General features: G+C 40.9%; 1 protein-coding gene across 1 annotated transcript in view; it reads left to right on the top strand.

Annotated features, from left to right (window-relative positions):
- ATP10B (ATPase phospholipid transporting 10B (putative)) overlaps positions 1-25970 on the top strand; it is a 203633-nt gene that overhangs the window by 22892 nt on the left and 154771 nt on the right. The window contains exon 2 of the mRNA XM_033096782.1: positions 24205-24268. The gene's annotated coding sequence lies outside the window, so the exon portion shown is untranslated. The remainder of the gene's footprint in view (positions 1-24204; positions 24269-25970) is intronic.

Below are 25970 nucleotides of genomic sequence, written 5' to 3'. Positions count from 1 at the left end.
AAGAACAAAGATGAGAATTATTAACTTTTCATAAAAAAATGATCATAAACATGGAAAATCATCAAAAAAGCTGCTAGAAGTGTAAGTAAACTTAGGATGGTCGCAATGTAAATATATAAAAATAATTTGTATTTTTATACACTGAAAAAAAGATTCAATATACAATTTAAAATACTGTTTACAAGCATTTTAAATAACCATTAAACCAAACACGTTACCTAAACACTCTGCTAAGAGAAATTTTTAAAACTCTAAGTAAATAAACATGTTAAATTCAAAGATTGGGAGACTCAATGTTGTTAAGATCTCCATTCTATTAAAATTTGTCTATGGAGCCCACACAATCTCAATAAGAATCCAAGCCGGCTTTGTTGTAATAATTAAAACAGTGATTCTAAAATTTATATAGAAATGCAAAAAGCTAATATAGCCAAAGAAACTGTTAAAATGAAGAATAAAGTTGGAGAACTTATTTCAAGAAATACTATAAAATTGTTGTATTCAAAATAGTATAGTATTGACATATTTATGGACATACAGATCAACAGAACAGAATAGAGACACCAGAAATAGACACACATATTCATGATCAATTGTTTTTTGACAATTGTTAATTGGCCAAGGTAATTAATTCAACAAGGAAGGAAAATATATTAATTTCAACAAATGGTACTTGAACAAGTAGCTATCCAAAAGGGAAAACCAATGAACCTTGAAACATGAACTTGAAAATAATGCACTCACACCAGCTCTTGATGTTAAAGTTAAAGCTATAAAACTTCTTGAAGAAAACATTCTTTGGTATTCAGAATGATAAAGCTAAAAAAAATTATCAAGAATAAAGATTATTAAAACAACAAATATCAGAATTAAACTAGTTCAGATAATAGACTAACAAAGGTTACAAAAATAAGACTGATTAAAATATAAAAGAAGGAATTGAAAGTATGGGGGCAGAGGGAAGACTGTCAAAAATGACCACGTAGATATAAAAAGAACCAAACAGAACTTCAGGAATGAAAAAGAAAACTACGGTCAATATTTTTTTAAATTAATTGATGTATTAAACAGATGATACAAGGAATGGAGAAGTGGTGAACTCAAATATAGTTGTTGAAGAAATTACCCAAAAAATAAAACAGTGAATTAATGAGATGAAGACTATGGGCTAAAAAAAGATACATAGAGGAGAGACTGAGAGAAAGACAGGGGAGAGAAAAAAATGACAGTGAGACCAATTAAAACTATTGTTCTGATAGCTCAGATTAAGTAGAATGAAATTCAGAGATTGAAGTCCGTCGACATCCAATAAAACTGCAAAATAATAGACAAAAATCTCAGAAAATATCATATATGAATATTATTGTCAAAGATATAAAAACTGACAGACTTCTCACTGAAAAAATAGAAGACAAAAGAAAATGGTGCTACAGAAAAATAACTTAACTTCAAAGTTGTATCCAGCTAAACTAGTTTTTAAGAATGGGAAGAAAATAAATGTTTCAGACAAAGACTAAAAGAACTTAACTACTAAGAGACTCCCACTAAAACAATTAATAAAGAAATTAAATGAGTAGGAAGAAACTGGAATAAAGGAAAAATGCTGATCAAAAATTATTTAAACATTTGGGGGAAAACGAAACATATATTGACTATATGAGAGAACAATAATGCCATTTGATTGAGGAGTAATAAAAATAAAGGTAGAATTAAATTCTGATAACAATTGGTAAGGCCAATAAAGATGGAGGTGGGACAGGGAGATGGATGATAAGAGTTAGAGAATTCTAAATTCCTCAGGAGAGGTAAAGATATGAGTAATTTCAACTTTTTATGTATACGTGGTAATGTTTTAAAGATAACAAAAAGATAAAAATACATTGAATAACTTCCAAACCAGAAAACTGAAAATAGAGACATAAGGATAGAGATGACAAAATCAAAAATGTATCAACTCATAAAAACATAAATAAATTACACTTGCCTATAAAGACAGATTCGCAGATTGGATTAAAATTACTCAAACCAATCTGAAGATATTTTTGAATACTAAGAGCACCAAATGGTTGAAAGTAGTAGGACATGAAGGGATTTGCCTGACAGATTCTAACCAAAAGAAACTTGGAAGAGCAAGATCAACAACACCACGTGAAATAGATATGAAAGCAAAATTATTGTCAGAAGTAGAGGCTCACAATATTGGGAAGTCACAATTCACCATGAGTGATCACGCTCCTGAGCTCATGACCTCATCATATGTATCAACAAATTACAGAATTACAAAACCACTATCTTAATAGGAAATTAGAATTGTTTTCTGATTAATTGCAAAGTCAGTATATGAAAATTTAATAAGAACATAAAGCGTTGAAAAATATATTTAGCAAGAGTGACAAAATGGACACACACAGAATTCCGCACTCAAATTAGAAAGTAGATATTCCTTCTTTTTTTTTTCTTTTTTTTTTCTTTTTTTTTTTCTTTTTTTTTTCTTTTTTTTTTTTTTTTAAGTTCAGCAAGGCTGACCGCTGAGCGTTGGGCAGAGCCAGGAGGCCCGGTTTCTGCATAGGCGCTGCTGCCGCCTCTTCCTGGTAAAAAGGACCACCTCTACCTGGGGCTGTCTTCACTCAAGGGAGTGTGGGAACAGTTGCTTGAAACACTGCAGTCATTTAGGCACCCTCCTGGTTTCTCTTTCTTGTTAAAATGACTGAGTCTCTTCTGGAAAATTTGGGCTATTTATATAATTTATGTACAGCTATTTTTCAGTGTTGACCCTGTATTATATTTGACTATCTTCTGAACAAATTGATAATATTGTATCTTAGGATATTAGTCATTTCCCTTTAGGGAAAGATGGATAAAGAACATCGAAGGCTGTGTGTGTAAGGAGAGGGGAACTGAATGGATCCAAATAGAGACAGATCTACAATGCTTACACAAAGTGTGGGAGGTAGAAGTGCCAGCCTGTCTACATGGAATCTTCGAGGCTTCATTCTTCCAGAGCAAGAGTAGATTAAAACTGGGCTTGCTCTTGAACTATAATCTCCAGCGGAGTGCTAGATGTTAAGGTGAATAGGGACTATTCTGTCACTGTGGCTCTCAGTGACAGTGTTATGATAAAGCAGCCGGGCATTCAGCTCTTGTTACAGGAAAGGGCACGAGCCTCTTCTGCTCCTGGTACCTTCTGGTGTGGTTGGAGGGTTAATTATTTCTCCAAAAGCAGAGGGTGGAAGGAGATCACCCTGAGGAACCAAGTTCCATGGTCTACTTAGCTTAGAACAAGTCAGGGTCCTGGCTGGTGTCAAAATCAGACACTGAAAGCCAAAGAAGACTATTTAAAAGAGTCTACTCAGCTTCTCAAACCACTTTCCAGGGAGACTGTTGCAAGGCATTCTGCTTAGGTCAAATAATGATGGCCTTGGATTGATTTACAGGAAAAATTAAGGTCTTTGACTCAACTTTAAATTTTTCTTTAAATGCTGCTTACTACCATTTATCTATAAGCAAATGTTGGCCCACACACAATGAACAAATAGCAAATAGATTAATAGAAAAACAGACATATTCAGCATTGCTTATTCTATAGTTTTTTTCTCCCAACTTTTTTTGGGGCAAGTTTTCAAACCTATAGAAAAGTTGAAAGAATAGTACCGTAGCACCAGTATACTCTTAACCTAGATTCAGCAATTGCAACCATTTTGCTTTTCTCTCCCTCCTGCCCCTCTAGAGAAATAAAGATATAGTTATAGAGACTATTTTTTTTCCAAACCATTTTATAGTAAGTTGCATACGTTATGGCATTTCATTCCTTAAATACTTAAGCAGGCGATTCAAAAATAAGGGCACTCCCCTGTATAACTAATACAATTATTACACCTAAAAATTAATAATTTTATAACATCTATTATTAAGGTCATATTCAAGTTCCCCTAATTTTTTCCTGGTCTGGGGCCCAATAAAGTTTCAAAAAAAGTTTCAAAAAAAAAAACACCTCACACAAATAGATCAAAGAAAGAATAGTAGACATTTTTAAATACTTAGAACAAAAAAAAAAAGAAAATGTTACATATCTAATTAAAAACCTTATAAGAAGAAATTCTCATATTATGAAAGAATGCATAATTTATAAGCTAACAAAGGAGCTAGTGCAATGAGGGAAATAAAAAAAAAACTGATGAACTGGAGAAAAAGAAAGTCAATAGTTCTTTAAAATGACTTCTTAAATCATACATACTCCTGGCAATGTTGATCAAGGAAAGAAAGAGAAGCTACTGTGGAAGTTAAAAAGAGATATAGAATATCATGTATAACTTTAGATCAATACAAGCAAAAATTTTAGATTACATGATTAATGTCTTAAAAATATAATTTATCAAACCTGATTCAAAGAAAAAGATAGAAAAACTGAATGATCATTAAAAAGCCTAATACCCAATAAAAGATTTTAACTACTAAAAAATAGAATTAATATTTAAAAATCTCTCTCTATTTTCCTCATCCCTAGTCTCTTCTGCAGGTAACAACCCAGTATTTCAAGTGAGTTTAGCTATATGTTGAAAGAACAGTAATTTTACTAAACTATTCTAAACCAGGAAAGAACACTTCCAATTCATATTTAAAGCTAATGTAACTTTGAAGTTGAAACCGGACAATTAGGTAAGAAAAAAAGAAAAACTGTTGACAATCTGTCAAGAATGGTCATAGATGGAAAATCTAAAATAAAATAATAAATTAATTCTTAAATACAACATTAACAAATTAAAATAAATTCAATAGGTTTAGAAAAGACATCTCAAATAAAAGTTGAAAAGCAATCCACACACTTAGAAAAATATTTGAAATTCATATAACCAACTAAGCATTATTTTTTAGAGTCAATTAAGAAAGCTTACAAATCAACAACAGTAAAAGACAAGTTAATATTAGGTTGGTACAAAAATAATTGCCATTTAAAAGGTTAAAAATAATTGCAAAAACTGCAAATACTTTTGCACCAACCGAACAGAAATGAAGACAAATGTATACTATGTGCAAGGCACTGCAGTTAGCACTCCAGACATATTCCCTGCCTAGGATGCTCACCGCCCAGTAAGGGGGACAAGAAAATAAACAGGTACAATGTCCAGTAAAGCTGCTGACAGAAATCAGGGTGAAGCTTCTACAAGCCAAGGAACACCAAATAGTGCCAGCAGACCACCAGAGACTAGGAGAGACATGTGGAACAGATCCTTCCCTCACAGTCCTCAGAAGGAACCAACCTTGCCAACACCTTGATTTGGGGACTTCTAGCCTCCAGAACTGTGAGAAAATGAATGTCTGCTGTTTAAGTCACTCCGTGTGCGGTACTTTGTTACAGCAGCTGTTGCAAGCTAATACACCGTCCTTTAAAGATAAACAATGAGGCAACGTATTAGAGAACAGTAGAGGACCTGCCTAGATAAAACGGTCAAGGAGAATCTTCCTGGGTATGTCTCATTGAAGGGGTAAGAAGGATGCAGGCACACCAAAAGTTTGGAGGCAACATGTCCCAGGGAGAGAGCAGTGTGCCTAACCCAGCTACCGCAGGGGAAAGCTTGTTTATAGTTTATCAAAAGGGAACAAGATTGTGGTGGGCAGTGGCAGCTGATGATAGAAAATACGTTCTTGGGCCTTTTGAAGGATAAATGATTACTAATTTTAGAACACTTAACGTCATTTTTGTCCTCGTGTGTCACCAAGGTCATGCTCACCTTTCAGGATCCCCTGACAGCACTCAGACAGAGATAACCTGCCATCCTCCAGGTATTATCCTCATAGGAAATGTGGTGAATTCACCATTTCCAGGGATGTTCGAATAATAAAATCACAAGTTTATTAGCATGCCTCCAAGCCCCAGTCTGCCCTCCAAAGTATCTTTACACCATCTCTGATATCTTCACTTTCTAGTTGAATATTCCCTGTCCGCTCACCACCTCAAAGCACAGCTCATTCTGTTTCTCAGCTCTAACGTAAAAAGTACATTTCATATAGGTAGTGCAAGCACATGGCACAAATTTTAAAAGATTTAAAAAAAAGATGATTTACAGTGAAAAATTATCTCCCCACTTCCCTGCTCCCTTTCAAATAGTTTCCCTTACAGAGGCAGTCACTATTACCAGCAAAGCCTATGCATTTATAAACGTCCATGAATATTTTAGTTTTCATCCCAGTCCGAGTAACTATGCATATCCTTCTGCCTCTCAGTTTTTTTGGAGTTTCTATACTGGTATGTAGAGAGAACTTCTCGTTCTTTTTTATTGGCTATACATATAATTTTCTTTTGCGGTTCTAATTTGTTGCTAGATTCTCTCTTTTACTAGGTTGATCTCTGGACCTCTGTAATTTTTCCTCATCCGTCTTTTCTCTGGAGCCCTTGAAAATAGAGCTAATCCCACTTGCATTGTACTGAACTCCTGTATGAAGTCAGGAAAATTTCCCTACTCTACCTGGAGGCCAGCAGCATGCTCTGCTGCCATAAACATCTGAAAAGTCATGGTGAATCCTGAAGGCAATATAGCATATTGGTTAAGAAGACAGATTGCCCATGTTCAAATCTGGGCTCTGCAGTTTACAGCAAATTACCTGCGATAAATTACTGTGTGTCCTCAATTTCAACTGTAAAATGGGAATAATAGTAGCACTCATTTAAATAGGGTTGTTGAGTGGATTAATAACATTGTCAAACACTTAGCACAGGGTAAGAGTTCAATCAATGCTAATTATGGCTGTTATCTCCGTCTTCCTTAGAGGATAGATAGAGGTCAGTCTCCCAAGACCACCACATGGACAGTACTTGGAGAGAAAGACCAACGCACTGAAAGGAAACCTCCATTCTCAACTTGCATTTCTCTCTCTTCAACCTATCCCCTGTGCTTAGAGAAATAATTGTGTGTGTCACACACACTCTTAAGGACAGATGGCAATGCCTCATGTCCTCCAAAACTCTGCTGGTAGCTTGTTTTCAGATCCTATCCTTACTGACTGTAAGTGCAGTTGACCTTAGTCTGTGTCATGGGAGTGTTATTTGACTTGCAACTCTTCCGACAGAATTCCCCATCGCAAACCTGGGGCCATCTGCTCACACACACAGCTGCCAAACTCCGAGGAACCAGCAAGAGCTTCTGGGGCACTCAGGGCCGCCACCAGCACTGTGTAAATGGTCTCAAGTGCCTTATATGTCACTGTACCTGGGGCCTTGGCAGGCAACGAGACAAGTTGCTGGCTCTGAAGAATGTGGGTTAGTCCCAGGTGGCACGTCTAGGTGGTTGTGACCCAGTCAGTGTGGTCACACAGAAATGCCCATGTATGCTTGCCAGCCCTCAAATCTACAGCGTTGCAAGCAGCTTTGGTTCAGCTTCTAAATGAGCGGACAGCGTAAACTCTCAATGATGAGCTAATTGGTTTCTTCAAGATACACATAACCGACAGTTCAATTTAACAAGATGCTGATAAATACCAGTGATTCTTGAAAATGAATGAGCTGGAGGTGCCATGCAGAACACACACGTTAGTATGAATTCCTGCTAAATGATTGTAAAATGTCAATATTTTTTATCAAATTGGGAGACTTATTTGTAAAATCCTGAAAATAATATATAAGCAATGACATGGTCTTTAAAGCCCCTTTTTCTCTACAGAAAGAGAAAAAGAGCTAATATGTGTAATATGTGGGCATGTGCAACCTGCCAAGTGCTATTCTAAGCACTTCACAAATAGCACAGTTAACTCTCACAATTATACCATGAGGTATCTATCTCTATTGTAGTTATAAGAAAACTGAGGCACAGAGCAGACTCAAGACTCGAGGTCCAACACCCCTGGGTAGAGGGTGATGGAGCCAATTTTTAAACCAAAGCAGACGGAATCTGGGGCCCACGTGCTTAACTGTTGCTCATACTGTCTCCCAAACAATTGGAAGTGTTGGTTTCCAAACTCTAGTCTAATACTAAAAGGACATGGGGCTGTGGACCCAGGTGAAGCTGAGTTCGAATCCTTACTCCACCCTTATTAGCTGTGCCCATTTCCTGATCTGGAAAATGTCAGCTCTAACACCTGCTCACGTGGTGAGATAATACATGTAGAGTGCCTCACACAGCAGGAGCTCAAGTTCCCTCGTTGGACGTATGTATAGAGCACTCTCAATGTCCCACCCCTGTGATAGACACGGCAAAAGGAACAAAAGCAGTCCAACGTAGTTCGTGTTTGTCTCACACACACATATGCGTGTGTAATGAGACTGGACAAGTGCTGAGAAGGCCAGGGGAACATGCTACTGTAAAACGGTATAGAGGGGTCTGCGACCAAGATAAAAAGGCTGCCCTGAGGAGGTGAGGAACACCTGTAACTCTCATCCTTTATAGAAGTAGCTACGTGGCCAAACAGATCTGCTTGTCTCGACAGGGGCGAGGGTGTAGGACAGCTGATGGTTTTGTGCTGTGAATTTGCGCATTTGAACTCAGGGGGCCATCAGGGAGTGGGAGACTGGGTCCGGGACTGGTCAGAACTTTGATCTCTGCCTCCCTGTGAGTCCGGTAGGGGGCAGCGATGAAGAAACGCCACCTTTGACCTCTAGCAGAGTCTCTTCACACACAGAGGTGCTCAGCTAAAATTAGTTAAAAGAATAAAGAACAAATACAAAGCACGGGGTGCGGGCGGAGGGATGCTGAGGTCGTGTAGTAAGTACCTCACATTATCCAGAGCTCTTTTTCTCTGTATCATTAAAGTAGAGCTCAGGGGTTGGACTACCAGGTTTAAATTGTTCCACCACCTGCAAACTGTGTGACCTTGAGCAAGTAACCTTTTTCTATGCTTCCGTTTACTTCTCTGAAAAGTGGTTTCTATGAACCCCCAATTGTTCCCCCGCCTGCAAATTACATCTGATAACGTGTAAAGCCCGGAATAGTTCCTAGCATATGGTAATGCTCACGTCAGTGCCCGCCTAGGTCGTGGGCCATGGCAGGTGGCGGTGTGGTTGTTTAATCCACGTAGCACAACCAGAATGCTCGGTTGTAGCATTCTTCTTTTACGTAAAAGGAAAGAAACGGAGGTTCCGAGGTCTAAGGTTACACAGCTAGTCAAACCCAGGCCAGGTGAACCGACAGAAGCCCTCAAGGCAAGGACATGCTGTGGGGACAGCATGCAGTAAAAAGGCTGCTCAGGGAGCATGTGCCAGAGTGAGGTCAGCTGGAAGTAACCTCTTCTTTCTGAGCAACCAGCAGTTGAATGTACCTTGTATTGAGCTCCAATTGTTTCCCCTCTTTCCTTTTTCCTGGATGGGGTGGAGGATGCAAAACTGTGGACCTGCAGGGGAACTGTTTCCTCTCCTATAAGTTCAGCAGGGGTACGATGAGAAGCTGGACAAATGCATCTCCCTCTCCGCTGGGGCCTTGAAGCTGCCACAGCATGAGCTGCAAGTCTGGGACCAGGTTGTCCCCGAATGTGCACATTCCCTGTGCAGGAGGCTGCAGCTAGGGAAGCAGAAATGCTGTAGCTACTGGCAACCAACGGGCCAACAGGAAGCAGGAAGAAAGGAGAAGGGACTCAGGTGCCTTGAGCAGCAGTCACCAGGCTCTGGGTGACTTCAGCAGTGTCCCTTCCCTGGGTTTTGGATTGATCTAGGACCAGGATTTTCGACTTCAGCCCTGGTGACTCTGTGGGCCGAGTGATTTTGTTATGGGCAGGTGTTCTTTGCGATCATTGTGGATGTTTAGCAGCCTCTTCCTGGCCTCTTCCGTGTAGATATCAGTAGAATCCCCCAGCTATGACAATCGCAAATGTCTCTAGATATTGCCTGATGTCCTCTGGGGGACAAAATCGTCCCCAGTTGAGAAGCATGAGTTGAAAACAGTGCATGGCTGAGGCGTGGGCATGTTCCTGGCTTTCATTTAGGGGCAGAGCCAAGAGTATGTGGCCTGACCTTATTCGAGGAAAAAGCCCTGCACCACTAGGTTAGATATTTTTGTTCTGTCTTTGCACACTGAGGCAAATCAGGAAGCACTTGGCTCACCCACCTTGTCTAGTATGCAATGAGGTGCTCATCTTCCTCGGCTTATTTTAGGCTCTCTAAGGCCCACCCATGTTTTAGGAAATAGTTTCTCAGCACCTGATACAAAGTGGTATGAACCATGTCCAGAGAGCTGAGCTGAAGGAAAAAGTTGTTGCAGAATTTCCTTCCATGTCTCCACCTCCCCTGACATGGCTGGAAGATGGCAGCAAACCGATGTGTGGGAGGTCTCTGACAAGCTAGCAGACGTTCATCTTGACTATCGTGCTTGGTCGTAGCTAACAGATATTTCTTGAGCAGATCTGTGCTGGGCACTGTGTTAGACCATGTGGACATGCTAAGATGAAGAAGGCATTTCCAAAGCGTCCATCTATGTGGAAGGACCATGTGGGCCTTATATCTCCTACCTAAGTTCAAGACCAGATATTGGAATCCAGATTTGGACTCTGATTTACTGGTGAAGTTGGGGTATGTAATTGCCAAGGGCAAGGGTGGGTGGCTGGGCTCTTCCTAAGCATTCATTTGTGTTAGAACTTCTGTCTGCCTTGCCTGGATCCCTGGGTTGGGGATATGTAGGTTCTGGAGAACAGCATAGCCATTAATTCATTCCTGCAGCACATATTTACTGAGCACTACCGTGTGTGGCACTATGCTACTCTGAATGGGAGATGGTACCCAAAGCATAGTCAATCCATGCCCTCATGGAGTTTGCCGTCAAATGGGGAAGATGGGCAGTGGGCAGAAAATAATGCGTGACCACCATTCATAATAAGAGCTACAAATGAAAAGATCAGGCGCCCCCCCAACCCCCCACCCCTGTGTCTCAGCCTGGCTGCAGAGGATGAAGAAGCTGTTGACGTAAAGGGCGTGCTGAGGGATGAGCATAAGCAGCATGGCTGTAAGAACATGAGACAAAACGAAGTGGCAAGTTGCAGAGATGGGCAGTGTTTGCATTTCTGTAGGGGCAGCAACACCATTTTAGTTCCTGCTGGGGTTTGTGGCTTTGGAGGCTCCATGGGCAGGAAATCCATGTTCACAAAGAAGACTATGGGGGTGGGGTGGTGGTTAAACACATCCGCAGTGGATTCCTGGGCTACAGAAATCCAGGAGGGACCAGAGTTGCATAAGTTCATGTGAAACTCCCCCAAGAACTCCTGAAAGTAACTCTAGGACATTCTGAGGGCTGACCAAGGTTCTGTAGCATAAAATTGGGACAATGAGTCAGCAAACTCTGCATCGTGAGTGGATTTAATAAGAGGCAAAAGGAAGGCCTGGGCCGTGAGTGCCCCGCAGGGCTCCAGGTGACAGGCAAGTTTTGAAGCTTCCTGAAAGACACAGGCCTTCCCCTAAGCCTTGAAGTGTGGACGGTTTAAATCGGCCTCCTAAGCTGATGCCATCATTCCCAAGCGATATCTAGGAAGTACTTTCCACCTAGATTGCACAAATGCTGAAAATCAAAGGGGAAAGATCTGTCTCTGCTGAATCCAGTGGAGGAAGAAAAGAAACCAATTTATTAGGAGCCAAATCAAGCATAAATGGAGACTATTAAATGTGGGACTAAAAAAAAAAATTAATACTTTTCCTCTGCCTTTCTAAATTCTCTAGCTAGGCCAATAATCAAATTAACAGAGACAGATTAAGAGGAGAAAATCAAATGTTTAATTCATGTGCATGGGGAATCCACATAAGCATGAAAATGCCAAAGCCAGTGAGGTGATATTAGGTATATAAGACATTTTGGGACAAAGGAGAAAGGGGGGGAAAGGGGTTTTAGATTTCAGAAGTAAGAATGGGTGATTTGCAGGTAGTTGAGGAAGAGCTGAACACACATGGCAGGAAAATTCTTGCTGGGCAACTCAGAAACAATGCACACAAGGGTTATATCTAGCTAACAGGCTTGAAATCTTCCTGCCTAATACTCGGCTGAAAATTCTTAAGCAGGTTTTTCTGTCTGAATCTCTTGGGCAGGAAAGTGAGGGGAGGCTCAAAGGTTCTCTCTGAGTCTTGTTTCTTAATGAACAGCTTTAAATCAACAACCCAAAAAACCGCTTCAGGGTGGCAAAAGTTTGGTTCCCTTCATAAGCAAGATCCAAGACTCTTCTCTGGCAGGAATACACTGCCTATAATTTATCAATCCACAAATATGTATCTTGCATGTACTTGGGGTGAACCGCTGTATTAAGAACTCTAGATCACAATGCTACCATCGGCGAACAATGGATCAAATCCCAGCTCTACTACATCTTAGCTCTGCGATACAGGGCAAGTTTCTTGACCTGTCCACTTTTCAATTTTCTCATCTATAAAACAATAATAATAATTACACCACCTATATGTTGTATGCCTGACATATAGTAAATGCTATACAATTGTAACTCTTATAATTACAATTTTTATCATCGTCATCATTATAAGCCAGACTATATTACAAGATTTCATATAATCCTTGTACTATAGATACTTTTCTTTCATTTTACAGATGGGGAAACTGAAACCTAGAAAAATCAAGCAATTAGTCAAAGTCGCTTAGCTACTAAGTTGCAGAGCCAGGATTTAAACCCAATGTGTTGGACTCCAGGTTCATACTCTTAACCACTACCCTACAGTGATAGGATTAGGAGAAATAATGTATGTGAAGTACCATTTTTGACACTCAATAAATGACATTATCATTTATTGATGAAATTGGCATTATCAATGGCACCCAACTTCCTTCTTAAATGAAATAATGAATATACACCATTCGATTCGATAACTGACCCGTTGTTAGTACCCCAACGCAAAAGTCCTTATTACAGTTGGCAAGAAGCAAGGTCACAATTGCGACTTGAGTGCCTAAGAATTATGGGCAAAACTAGTAGTTGTGAGGAAAAAAGAGAATCATTTTCTCCCAGACTCTAAAAAGCTGAGAACTTCAAATCCTATCAGGTTGCATAAATCTGTGCACTCCAGAACTTTCTGGCTTCTGCCCCATTTCCCCATTTGGCCATTCTTCCCTCCAAGTTATGTGATTTTCCACACGCATCAGACAGCTAGTACTCATGAGTGGCTTATTCCGCGCTATAATTGGGCACCTGAGTCCAGTCATCCATTGATTGTTACTGAAAGTTGTGCTCAGAATTAGAAGAACACTTCATTCCTTAAATAAGCACTTTTTACAGCAATGTCAGCAAAGCAAACATCAGCATTAATTAACAGTGACTTCAGAATGTGTAATGCTTTCCATGAGACCTGAAGGGTACTGGAGGGAGGAGACAAAGGACAACACTGTCATCACCACGTGTCTGGGGACAAAAGGAGCTAAATTCAGAAGGCAGGAGTAGACTCCTGTTTGCTTAAAAATAGAAGGGCAATGTTTGGGAACCTCTAGTGGTTAATGATGGAGACAGTTAAGCCAGACGACTGCTCTCCCAGAGGGCCAGCGTCGTGCCTGGTCAGTGGGAAGTTACCTTGGTGAAGACACTGTACATGGCACAGGTGTCTTAGCCTTAAGGAAAGATATGAGAAAGCGTTCTGAGCATGAGGACTTGTTTCATTTGTTTGACGTACTTTTTTAAAGCACAAATCTGAGAGAAAAAACAAAATATCCTTTCTGCCTAACACCATTTTCATTAATAATAAAACACTGTCTTGCCGCTGCCCCCAGATTAGTTACCATAACAAATTACCATATTTGGTGGCTTTGAGCAGCAGAAATTAATCCTCTCACCATTCTAGATGCTGGTAATGAAATCAAGGTCTTGGCAGGGCCATTCTCTCTCTGCAGGCTCTTGGGGAGGATGCTTTCTTGCTTCCTCCCTCGCTTCTGGTGATGGCCAGCGGTCCTGAGCCGTCACTTAGACAATCACTCCCATCTGCCTCTGTCTTCAAATGGCTGCCTTCCCTGTGTCTCTCTGTGTGTCTCTGTTCTCTTACAGGGACACCAGTCATTGCATTAGGGCCCACCCTACTCCAGTATGAACTCATTTTTAATTAATAGGTTGGTGTAAAAGTAATGGCCGTTTAAAAGGTTTAAAAAAAAAAAAATTGCAAAAACTGCAATTACTTTTGCACCAACCTAATAGTAACATCTACAAAGTCCCTGTTTCCAGATAAGGTCACATCCTGAGGTTCTGGGTGAACTTGAATTTTAGGGGGTCCCTGCTCAACCACGCACACCCCTCCTCCCACTCCCCAAGTTCCACAGCTGAGCTCTAGCCATAGTGGTCTCACGTCAGTTGTCTGAATGTGTCTGATCTTGCCCACCTTAGCCCTTTTGCACTTCCAAGTCTCTCTGCCTAAAAGACTTCCCCAGCTGCCATCTCTTGGCCTGGCTGGCAGCTTCTCACCCTTCAAGTCTCAGTGCAAATGTCACCACCTCAAAGAAGCCTCCCTTTGCCCACCCTATTGAACTCCTCAATCTGTTGTCTTTTCTCAGGCTCCACACTGTTTCTGTTCTAGTATTTAGCACCATGCCAATGCTTTTTTTTTCCTTTTTTGAGTGTGTGTGTGTGTGTGTGTGTGTGTGTGCGCGCCTGTGTGCTTAGCTTTCTCACTAAAATGTAAGCTTCTCCGCCAGGAGCTCCACAATTACTTTGTTCCCTCCTAGTTTGTTCACTAGCACCAATGAAGTCCCTGTCACTTATCACTTAATGAATGAATACTTGTTTATGGAAGAAACCCCTTAAGTAGCTATTCTAGGCAAGGCCCAGTGCTAAGCACTTGGGAGGCATGGAGTGTGCAAAATATCATTCCTGCCCTCAAAGAATTTAGGCTGGAGGTGAGGTCGGAGGTGAACACAAATCATTCGGAGATTTGATGGGTGAAGTTCAAGCAGAGAGAGACTGCCATAGTGCTGCAACAACTCAGAGCCAACAATTTAGCAAAGCTGGCAGTCCCGAGGGAGTGAGGGATGCAGGTGGAGACAGACTTGGAAAGTTGCTTTCAGAGCAAAAGGAAGTTGCTTTGATGCACACAGTGGGAGCGGATCCCCAGTGCACACGACTGTGGGTAACCCCCAGGGCATTGGGCGCATATGTGGGTCGGGCACGGTGGAGCCATTTGGAGAGAGGGGGTCTGCACCCGGCAGCAGTGGCAGGCAAGGCAGTCAGGCGGAAGGTGCAGGGGCTGCCCCAAGTTCCACCTGGGCTCCAGGGCCCTGGGTCCTGGGTCTCCAGAGGCCTGGAAGCCATATGTGTTTAATGAGTTCTGACACACATTGAGGACACAGGGGAAGCTTTCACCACCCACCCTTGGGTGCCCCTGGCAGCTGAGGCAGGTTCTGCATGGCCATTTTCTTCAGGTTCCTGTTTCCATCCTTCCTTTCCAGTTCCCACCCTAAGAAAAATGTTTAAGCTCCAGGTTAAACTAAATCCTGGGCTTCGCGTCCTGAATACGGTGGTGGAGGAATTCATTTAGAAGCTCCCATTCTGGGAGGCTGAAAGGGAGAATCCATAAAAAGTGCTTAGCACCGTGGCTGCCACGTAGTAAACAACTGGTTACTGTTAGCGACTCTTCCTGTTAATGTTGACACGTCTCTTGTGGAAGCAGAGATCCCCCTAGCACCCAGGGCAAGACTTGCTGATGTATTGGCTAAGAGGACGTGGAGAGGGAGTGAGGGTGGAGAAGAGAGGAGAGGCCACGTGGCTGAAGGTGGCTGGAGGAGAGAGGTCCCAGAGAAAAGAGCAAGAGAAGAGGAGGACGTAGCTGCCATGGGAAGTGGAATGTGAACACTAAATATTTAAGAAGATTTTGCGGCATGATGTGGATAAGACTGTGCTCTATATTTCCTTTAACTAGACTATACATCGATTGTTAGAGTTTCTAGAGTGGGCCCATTCGTCTGTTCCTGCATTCATTTACTTAATCATTCACCAAATTGTGAGGACCTACCCTGTGCCGGACAGTGTGCTTAGGGCTAGGGAGAAAATAATGCACAAAAATGAATGTGTTCCTTGCATTTATGGAACATAATACAGTTTGGGAGACACCAACAACAATAAAGCAAAAGTGCCACTTTGAAATTTGAAAGTTGCTATGAATGAAATAAACAGAGTTTTGTGAGAGAATCTATTGCTGATGATGCTACTTTAGGCAGAAGAAACAGAGAAGGTCTCTGTGAAATTTAGGTGAGATTTGGAGAAGCCAGCTATGCAGAGAGTCTAGAGAAGGCATTCCATTCCAAACACAGTGCTCTAAGTGGCCATCGAGCTTGGCATGTTCTTGGAACAGTCAGAAGGCAATTGTAGCCAGAACTTAGAGCTGGATGGGGAAGGTGAGTGGTATGAGATTGCAGAGGTGGGCAGGTGCCACTTTTCACTATGTAGTCTAGGAAAAACGTGTGACTAGAATTCAAAGTACAAGGAGTTGAAGTGTTTTAAGTATGTGTGTGGAGGGGGTATCTAGTTTGCATTTTTCAAGAGCTTTCTTTCTATGGAGAACAAGTTATGGGAGGGCAAGAATGAAGCAAGAACTTATTAGAATGAGCCTGTAGCACTGGTCTGGGCAGCAGATGGTGAAGATTTGGACTTAGGTAGTGACTGTGCCTATAGAAATAAAAGGATGGATCTGAGACATCCTTGGGAGGTGGATCCTACAAGACTTGGTTGATGCACTGTATGTTGGGCATGAGAAGAAAATAGGATCCAATGGCCGGATGGTGGCGCCATTTAGAGAGATGGTGTAGAACAAGAAAGGACCAGAATGCCAGGGAGAACAAGTGGAACCAGATTATGAAGAGTTCTTGTAGAGTCACATTAAGTTGGTGAAGCCTTTGAAGCATCCAAGTACAGATGTCAAATCAGACATTGAATACATGAGTCTAGAGCCCAAGGGTGTGGTCTAAGCTGAAGATATAATTTAAGAATCACCAGCCTATAGATGGTATTTAAAGCAATGGAATGCACAAGGTCACCCAAGGAGAGATGGATCAGGTATTCTTGCAGAAAATGGATTGACATCTCACTCTGCCCTGATTTAAGCCTGAGTTCTGATCAATTTTGTACTTTACCCTTTTCTAGCTTATAAATAAATTTCCTTCTACTGCTCTGAGCCCTCTGGACCTTCACAGTTCATATGTATAAAACATAACAATATCTACACATGACTTTATGTAGAAAATCAGAGAATGTATAAGGACAGCCGACGTATAAAGTGGTCGGGCATGACTTGTAGAGCAATCCTTCACAAGAATGGAGTTTGACTCACCCCTTTAGGGGTTCTGAGGGGTGTTGCCGTCACTTCCTCTCCTCTAAAACATTGCATGGGTTCACAGAAATGGGATGTGTACTTGATGAGGTATAATTACCTTAAATACACTAATTTTTCTCCTGTGGGCAAGCTCATGTTTCCCATGTAACTGCTTCCTGCTTCCTCAGCAGAGAAAGCCTAACACAGAACCATCCACCCCCTCTAACCCGGATTGGCAAAGACGTAGATACCAGTAGCTGTGAGATAGTCGAAATGTGGCTATACAAAACTCCACTCACCTGAAACCTCCCTTAACAAAATTTGGTGAGATTAGATAGACTTGAGAACTTTGGAGCTGGATTTGCCTTCTCATGCTTTTGTTTTTGGTTCCAAACGTAGTGCCTGCCCCATAGCACACGTCGGTCTAAATGGCGGGGCCATTAGGCCTCCCTCTCTGACGTCTCCTCCCACCAGGTTGTCCATCACTCTTTATACATGTACAGCCCTTCTTTCAATTTCTCAAACACACCAAGCTCATTCCAACCTCAGGGCCTCTGCATTTGCAGTTCCCTCTGTCTGGAACACTCTTTCCCCATGTCTTTAAGTGGCTGGCTTCTTTTTGGATTCAGGTCACAGCTCAAATGTCATCTTCTCTGACCACCCAGTCCTGGGGAGGCTTTGTTCATTTCTATCTCCACTTTATTATTCGTGGCCTGTATTACTTCTTCAAATTACTTGTTCATTACTTTTTCATTTATTTGTATTTTTACTTTATCATCTCCCTCCACTCAAACAGAAGTTCCTTGAGGATAAGGTCCTTATCTGTCTTATCCTCCTGTATCCCCTAGGACTAAGACAGTACCTGGCCCATAGAAGATACTCACTCAAATAAAAATTGGTTTAATGAACATAAATAGCATTAGAACTTTTGATTCTATGTCAACTGCTCTGCCTAAAGCTTTGCACTTACCTCACTGTATCCTTATCAAAAACCCTTATGAGGGGGTAGTTATTATTTTCTCAGCATCATACAGGTGAGTTGCTGCTGAGGCCAGAAATCAAAGCCAGGCCTGCCTGTTATCTAAGCCTTTTTCTGTAACACCACTCTGCTTTGCACTACTTTTAGAAAATGGATGAAAATTAAAATAGAATAAGATGGTAGGATTTTATCCAATCTTAAAATCTTTCAATCTGCCTGACGGCATAATCAATATAATACCATTCCTTCATTCCTTCCTTCATTTCTTCATTCAACTAATATGTCCTGAGCATCTTTTCTGCTCAACACACTATAGTGGGTGTCCCAGACAAAAGGGCTTAAAAGTAGTGTCCAGCTCTCTTTTTTCATTTACCATTTCAACAAATAAGTAACGAGCACCTACTATGTGCCAGTCATTGTTTTAGTATCTGGTCCAACTAGTCTATCCCCAGAGGAAGGGGGTGCCGCAGGACAGATGAGACAATAGACATCCGCCATCCTGCTCAAAATGCAATGATTCATCAACTGCCTACCAGATCCTTAGGAAGAGGGATATCGTCTGTCTTGTTCACCAGTGTTTACCCATCCTAATGACTGTTCCTAGGATATATTAGCTCCTCAGAAACTACCTATTGTATTCATAGGATGAATTAAAAGAATAACATTATCTGAAAAAGCCATGATTTGCAAAATCACATATTTCACAAGGAATAACTAAATACTACTGTTATGCCACATTATTTTTGAGGACTGAAGATCTAGGGACCAGGAGGGCTAATACTTACCAGGCTTCCCTGATGATTAAATGCTATTAGATTGTGAAAGGGTTTTGCCAAGTATTAAACAACATATAAATACAAGGCATTTTATTGTTAATAGTCAGCTAGGAAATGAATGCTCAGCAGAATTGTCTAAATAGGCTCTTAAAGGGGAATGGCAAAAAAAAAAAAACAAAAAAAAAACAGAACTCTGTAAAGTTTCAAATGGGAAGAAATACTTAGGCAGCAAAAGACAATTTTCTAAAATGATGAGTTTGAGAAGAATGAATCAGCAGCGAATGTCAGTGCAAAACATTATTTAGGAAGTCTGGACATACTTCTGATTAAAGATGATTTTCAGTGACTCCAGCATAAATAATAAAATCCCAGGCACGAATCTGTTCACTTAACTCTCCCAGCTAACCAGGGTGAGAGAGCCTGAGCTCACACATCCCATCAGGTCCCCTTGACTGCTTTTAAGACATGGCATATGTATGTTCAGTTGTATGTTCAGTGCTCTAGGTCTATCATTTTAGGCTGAGTGTCACCCTCCTGGAAAAAAGACAAATGGAAAGGAAGTCAGACTTCTGTCCATAGGTCAACAGGCCAGTTCCATTAAACATGAGTTAAGGCACAGATAACTGCTGTCATGGAGACCAAGTTCAGACAGAAGAGCAAGACTGTGTGTCCCTCACAGTCCAAAAGTGGGAGAGCAGTCTAGGGAAGGTAGGCAGCCTTGCAAGGTCATTCTGAGTCACAGGCTGGCCAGTTGGCTCTGCCATCCTCACCATGTGGCTTCCATCTCTGGTTCTAAGGACACCGCAGCACTGTTTTCCAGCCAACGGGAAGGGGGTAGAAGAAGAGTCCTGGCAAGTAGTTTTATCTTTATGAAGATGACCCAGAATTTGTATGTATTGCTCCCATTCATATTCCATTGGCCCTAACTTATAATCCCAAGGGGGACTGAACTCTGAAATATTTCATTGGACAACCATCTACACAGGTAACACTTAGAGCAAGGACGACGGTTATATCTAATGGGTAAGGAGGGCTATGGATACTGGGGGACAAGCTAGCAGTCTCGATGATATCATATATATATTGAGTTTATGCTATGTTTGAGGCTTTCATTGTGAATAAGACAATGTCCTGCATTCCAGAAGGAAAGAAACAAATATACGTATATTTCCATGAATGAATGAAGGAACGAATGAATGAGCTAATTGATCATATGAGTGATTGGTGGGCACCCAAGTCCTTCTTTAGTCGTTTTCATGCTGGGAAATAAGGTCCCGTGGTTAAAACCTTATGCTCTGAAGTCACACACAAGTCCAGGTTCCACCTCTGCCATTTGGTCCACCAAACTGTTGTCTCGGAATTTCCTTGAGTCTGTTTCCTGTCTGTAACTTGTAAGGTTGCGCTGTGAGGTTTCATTGAGATAACAGATAAAAAGTCCTTAGCACAGTTCCCAGTAGTCAATGAGTATTAGCTCTTGCTGTGTTTCCCCCAAAATAAGACCTATATGGACAATCAGCTCTAATGCATCTTTTGGAGCAAAAATTAATATAAGACCTGGTATTATGTTATGTTATGTTATGTTGTTATGTTATGTTATATTATATTAAAGACCTGGTCTTATTTTACTATATTATCAGTCTTATATTAATTTTTGCTCTAAAAGATGCACTAGAGCTGATTGTCCGGCTAGGTCTTATTTTCGGGGAAACACGTAATGTTAGTCCAAAGCCTCTGTTTGTGCCAAAGTGGTCTCCCCTTGATAGTCAAACTTAATTTCCAGGCAGCATGTCCTTGTTTGCATCAGTTATCCTGTCCTTCCAGATTTCATGCGCATGTGTGGGTGTGTGCACATACATAAATATTACTGGAGTCAAAACCAACCTCAATGCTATTTCTCCATAAAGCCAACTATTAGGGCCCTCGTCAAGAAGTCATCTCTCTACTTCAGAATTCTAGGATGCTGATTCAGTAACTCTTGCATTTATCACAAAGCAATACCTAGCACAGTGTCTAGCATATAATGTAGAAACCTAACACATTTTGGATGGATGGATAGATTGATGGATAGAAAATTAACATATTTTTCTGGCAGCTCCATGGGAATTTATTTATCTTTATAAATAAATTTCTACCCTCTGTTCAACTCAGTTCTTTACCCATCCACATTTAGATCTCACTAAAGGTTGTTTGGATGGAAATAACAGAAAAAGGGGAGGAAAAAATCAGAAAAAGAGAAAAACAAGAGCAGTGTCCACCTGGACCCATTCTTTTTTCTGTTGAAAGGAGTTATTGAGAAGAGAAGCTGGGCCTTGACAGCCACTCTCTGGACTCTCTCCCAGGGCCTTTTTAGAACAGGAAAGTTAATTATGGAACCAGATTAACAGTTTCTTTTTTGATACAGTCGAAGTAAAACCAGCAGGATGCAATTTAGCTCTTCCCCACTTTCCAAATAGCAGCAAATTTTCATACAAAACAAAAAGACACTTGAATTGCAAATTACTTGGAGAATCAGCTAGCAACCCCAACGGAAGAATATTCTGCTACTTTCAAAACCCGGCTGTTGCCATTTCAGATTTAACCATGTAGTGGGACATTCACAAAGGCTTGGGCGGCTTGCTGTTTCAACTCTGGGCCAAGTGGGGAGGAGGAGTGATTCATTAAGGCTTACTGGGATGCTATACAGTGTGTTCTTTTTGCACAGAACATTTTTCTGTTCTCCAGATCATCTCTTAACTCTCAGATCACCAGTCTCCACTCACAGAACTGGGCTGATGGGTTCCTAGAGGTTCTCTCTTTCACGGGTGGCAGGCACAAATGCCTGTGAGGGGCAGATAGGGACGTAAATGAACACACAGGTGGATAGTGTACATATATCCATCCACTAGGAAGTGGGGGAGCACTGGGGTGAACTCAGAACCCCCACCTAGCCATCGGTGTCATCTGCGAATGCTGGTCCATTGTCATTTTTTGCTACATACGTAGTTCTGACACGTCTATAATCTGAATTATTACTTGGAATTTTCCTTTTTTGTTTTTTTCTTTTTTTAGCTATATAATAATTTTATATAATAAAATTATATAATATAATTTTGTATGATTATTATTATATAAATAATAATTTATTATTTATATATAATGTTATTATAATTATTTTATATATAATAATTTATATATTTTATATAAATTATAATAAATAATTATATTTATTATAATTATAATAATAAATTACATAATTTATTATGTATATATAATAATATTTTTTAAACTACCATCTATTGTCTGGGCATGGCTTGTGGGCCACCACTTTACAACTTCTAGTCTAGCCCAACTCCCTCCCTTAATAGTAGGGGAAACAGAGTCAGAGAAAAGGAAATCATTTATAAAAGGTCACAGAGTGACAGTGTCTTCTACTCATTCAGTTCTTCACTGATGACACTACACAGCCTTCCTCAAGTCTGTCCCCTATAGTACCCAGGGCAGCTATGTTTTCACAAGGGCAGTTATAAAACAATGTTTTCATGATTCAAATAAATAATTCGTGGTTTTCGCAGAGGGTCTAGACGATAGAGCAAGGCGAAGGAACCATAAAATCACACAGTGGTGCCACTGTGATTTTATTTCTAGAGGGACAGGAAGCTGAGGTGGGAACCTGGCTGGAAACAGGATGCTTCCAGACGCAGCCACTGGAGGGCGAGGTGGCACCTGAGCTGGATTAGCTCCAAATAGGTCGTAGGGAAGGTAGGATGGGGTTGGAAATGCGTATGGCGCACAGTAGCCAGGCAGGTGGCAGAAATGAGTCAAGGAGGCCAGATGGGGAACATGGTAAACGAGGCAAATGTGTCTAAAGTACTCGAATTTAGCCCTTGTCTCCGGGTGGGAATACACATGGTATTGACAGGCCTTTTGATTTTTTTTTTTCCAAGTGAAGCTTGAAATCTAAGTTTTTATGTGAAATTGGTCAAGGTAGTTTAATTTTTAAAAATGTGAGTCAAATACAACACACAAAGGAGCAGGATTTCGGTTACGGACTTCCTCTTTGTGACAGCTGCTTAGTGACTCACTTGCGGGTGGACCAGGCACTGGGCAGGTCATTCAGCTGGTGGAGAGACGTGTGTGATCAGTCCAGTCACAGGCCAGCAGACTGGGCGTGGAGATGACAGGGTCAGGACGACAGGACTGAGGAAGCAGAGAGGTCCATAGGCTTAGGGCAGCAGTTCCCTGGGCAGACAGGGCTGCAACCCGAGCTCGCCTGCAGCCTGGACAGATACTCAGAGGAGATCTTTGCGAATCTCAAGCACCACTGTGGCCTTTCATAGTGTGTGTGTGTGTGTGTGTGTGTACGTGTGCATGCACATATAGCAATCTTTACTTTGCTAAAATAATATAGATTATCTATTATCTCCCTTGGCAACCCTGTGGAAGACTCCTCCGTTTTCTCCACAATGGAAATGCTAAAGCCAGTAAGAAAGCAATGGTGTATCAGTTCTTTCCATTTTGTTGTGATAGATCACTGACTGAGTAGGTGAAGACAGCAATGGCAGGAGCCCTTGCACGGAACTTACTTCTATCCTAACCTTTCTCTGAGCCTCCATTTCATACTTTGTCAAGTGAGAATTATGTATTAGTGAGGGTTTTTGATTGAAAGAGACAGAAAACCCAACGGCTTAAGCAAAAAAGGGTATGTTTGATGCATACAACTGGAAAGTTGAAGCATTTCAATCAGAGCTGGATCCAAGTGCCCAAACCATCTCAGAGCTTGGTATCTCTCACTCAAAACTGCAGTCACGATTTCCCATGCTGGCTGCCAGCAGCTCGAGGTGGCATCCTCAGCATGCTATGTGCAATAGGAGCAGTTCTGCTCATCCCCCACATTCTCAAAGTAAGTTTCAGGACTGACTTTCATTGGCCTGAATCAAGTCCTGTGCCCACTCCTGAACCAGTTAAGCGGCAAAGGAGGTGGAGTACACTGAATGGGTGGGCTAGTACGCATTTCAGAGAGCAATTAGGCTTTTCGTTAGAATCGATGGGAACATAACATACATTGTGGAGGGTAGCAGATCAAGTAGTGACCCTGATTCCCTGATAAGAATAAACCATTCCTGTTGAAACAACTTCCCGGGAAAATATCCAGCCTGATCTATGGAGTTCGTTTAAAGCTGGAGCCATCCAGCTGGAGAGAAAAGGGCAAAATACTTGATTAGTGCCTGATACCAAAATGAGATTGTACATTTTGTATTTATTTTCTCTCTTGTGTCTTGTAGGTTTGCTTTAATAGGAGAATTGGGACTGGTGACACTTGTTTCAATGAAAGCAACAGTGTGAATGGTGAGTAGCTTTTCCTACAATTCATTGGTCATAAGAGATGGACTCCTCTTTGGTGCCAAGATGAGCTTTATTGAACTACCATTCCTTCCTCCAACCATTTAAATGAATAATCCACCGGGCTCGTTGGTAAATTAGATGCCAATTGTATGACTTACCTTTTATCTTTTCTTTCTATCTATCTGTCTCTCCATATATTCATTCGTTCCCCAGAGCAATACAGGAACCATCAAGGTACAGATCACTTAAGATGTATTCTTGGCTGCAAGTAACAGAAAACACGGACTCAAGAGGACCTAAATAATAAGAAAAAAGTTATTAGCTCTCATGACAAAAATGCCTGAAGGAGGAAAGGTCTGTAGTTGGTTAATGGAGTAGCTCAAAAATGTCACCAAAATCTGAGTTCTAACATCTTCAGTGGGCTGTCTCTTTGTCACCAGAACTGTGTCACATACCCTTGCTTAAATCAATCCCTGACAAAGCAATTAGACCACCATGATTGGCTTAGACCAATCATTAGTACCTTACTGCGGCTAGGTGTGGGACCTACATCCACTGAAGCATGTGGTCACATAGAGAAGAGTGAATATCTGAATAAAATTAAAGTCTTGTTAAAACAGAGAAAGGAAGGATGACTGGTTATTGCAGAGACGATCAACAGTATCTGCTATAAGGTGATACTTGCAAATCTCAGTGGTGCTTCCTCCAAGATGAATGCTTGTCCAGGTGCCTAAGTTCCAAGGCGTCGTATACTCCACCACTGATGGAAAAGCAGGCACTCAGCCTTAGCTAGGCTTTCCCCAAGTCATGGATAAAATTGAAGAAATGTTTAGAAATACTTTTGACTCAATATAAAACCCAAGGCATTATCATTATACCATATGCAGACTGTTTCTCCAATTTCCATAATTATAACTCGTCCTCAAAAAGTAAACATTGCTGCCAACTTTTAAAAAAACAAACTACAAAGCAGTATTAAATATGCATTGCTAATCTGACTTTTTAATTTGCCTCGATCTTTCACAAAGACCTGCACAATTCTATAGATACTGAGTGCTTAATAAAACCTTCCACCTGTCTGAAAAGAAATCAGCAAGAATAGCAAAGCTAAAACCCAATCTTTTTTTTTTAGCTCAAGAATTTGAGTTGATGCCTGATAATTACCAGGAGGAGTTCATTGTATTAAAATGACCCTCAAACTCATTATTCACTGTGTCTTGACTATCACCATTCAGATATAGTCAGTTGCTTTGTGCACCCAAAGGAAGATAGCATGTCCTCAGATGTCTCCATTCAGTTTTAAGTCACGTGTGAGCTATGTGTGGTCCTACATTTGAATATTTATAGGAAGTGATTGAAGAGCGACAGAAAAACTTTCTTGCCCCCAAATCTCTCTCTTACTGATCTACTTAAAATTTCCACACCCATCCTTGACATGGGCCTTGCAGGTCTCAGCTACAGTACAAACATGCTACCTGGCCAAGGTGGGCTGTTTTTATATACCTCAATTTGAGTTCATTGCTAGCACCAATGGTGACAGACACAGGATACAGATGTGTATATGCACAGAGAGGAGTCCTCCTGGAGCTATTATATATTACAAATTATTGTATATGTGCTTAATATTCATATATGTCTATATATATATATCGTGTGTGTCTATATATAAAATAGAGATAAAGATTATGTATAAACATACAACACA

This window comes from Rhinolophus ferrumequinum, chromosome 24 (genome assembly GCF_004115265.2).
Source record: "Rhinolophus ferrumequinum isolate MPI-CBG mRhiFer1 chromosome 24, mRhiFer1_v1.p, whole genome shotgun sequence".
NCBI lineage: Eukaryota > Metazoa > Chordata > Mammalia > Chiroptera > Rhinolophidae > Rhinolophus > Rhinolophus ferrumequinum.
This window is presented reverse-complemented; position numbering and strand designations above follow the sequence as displayed.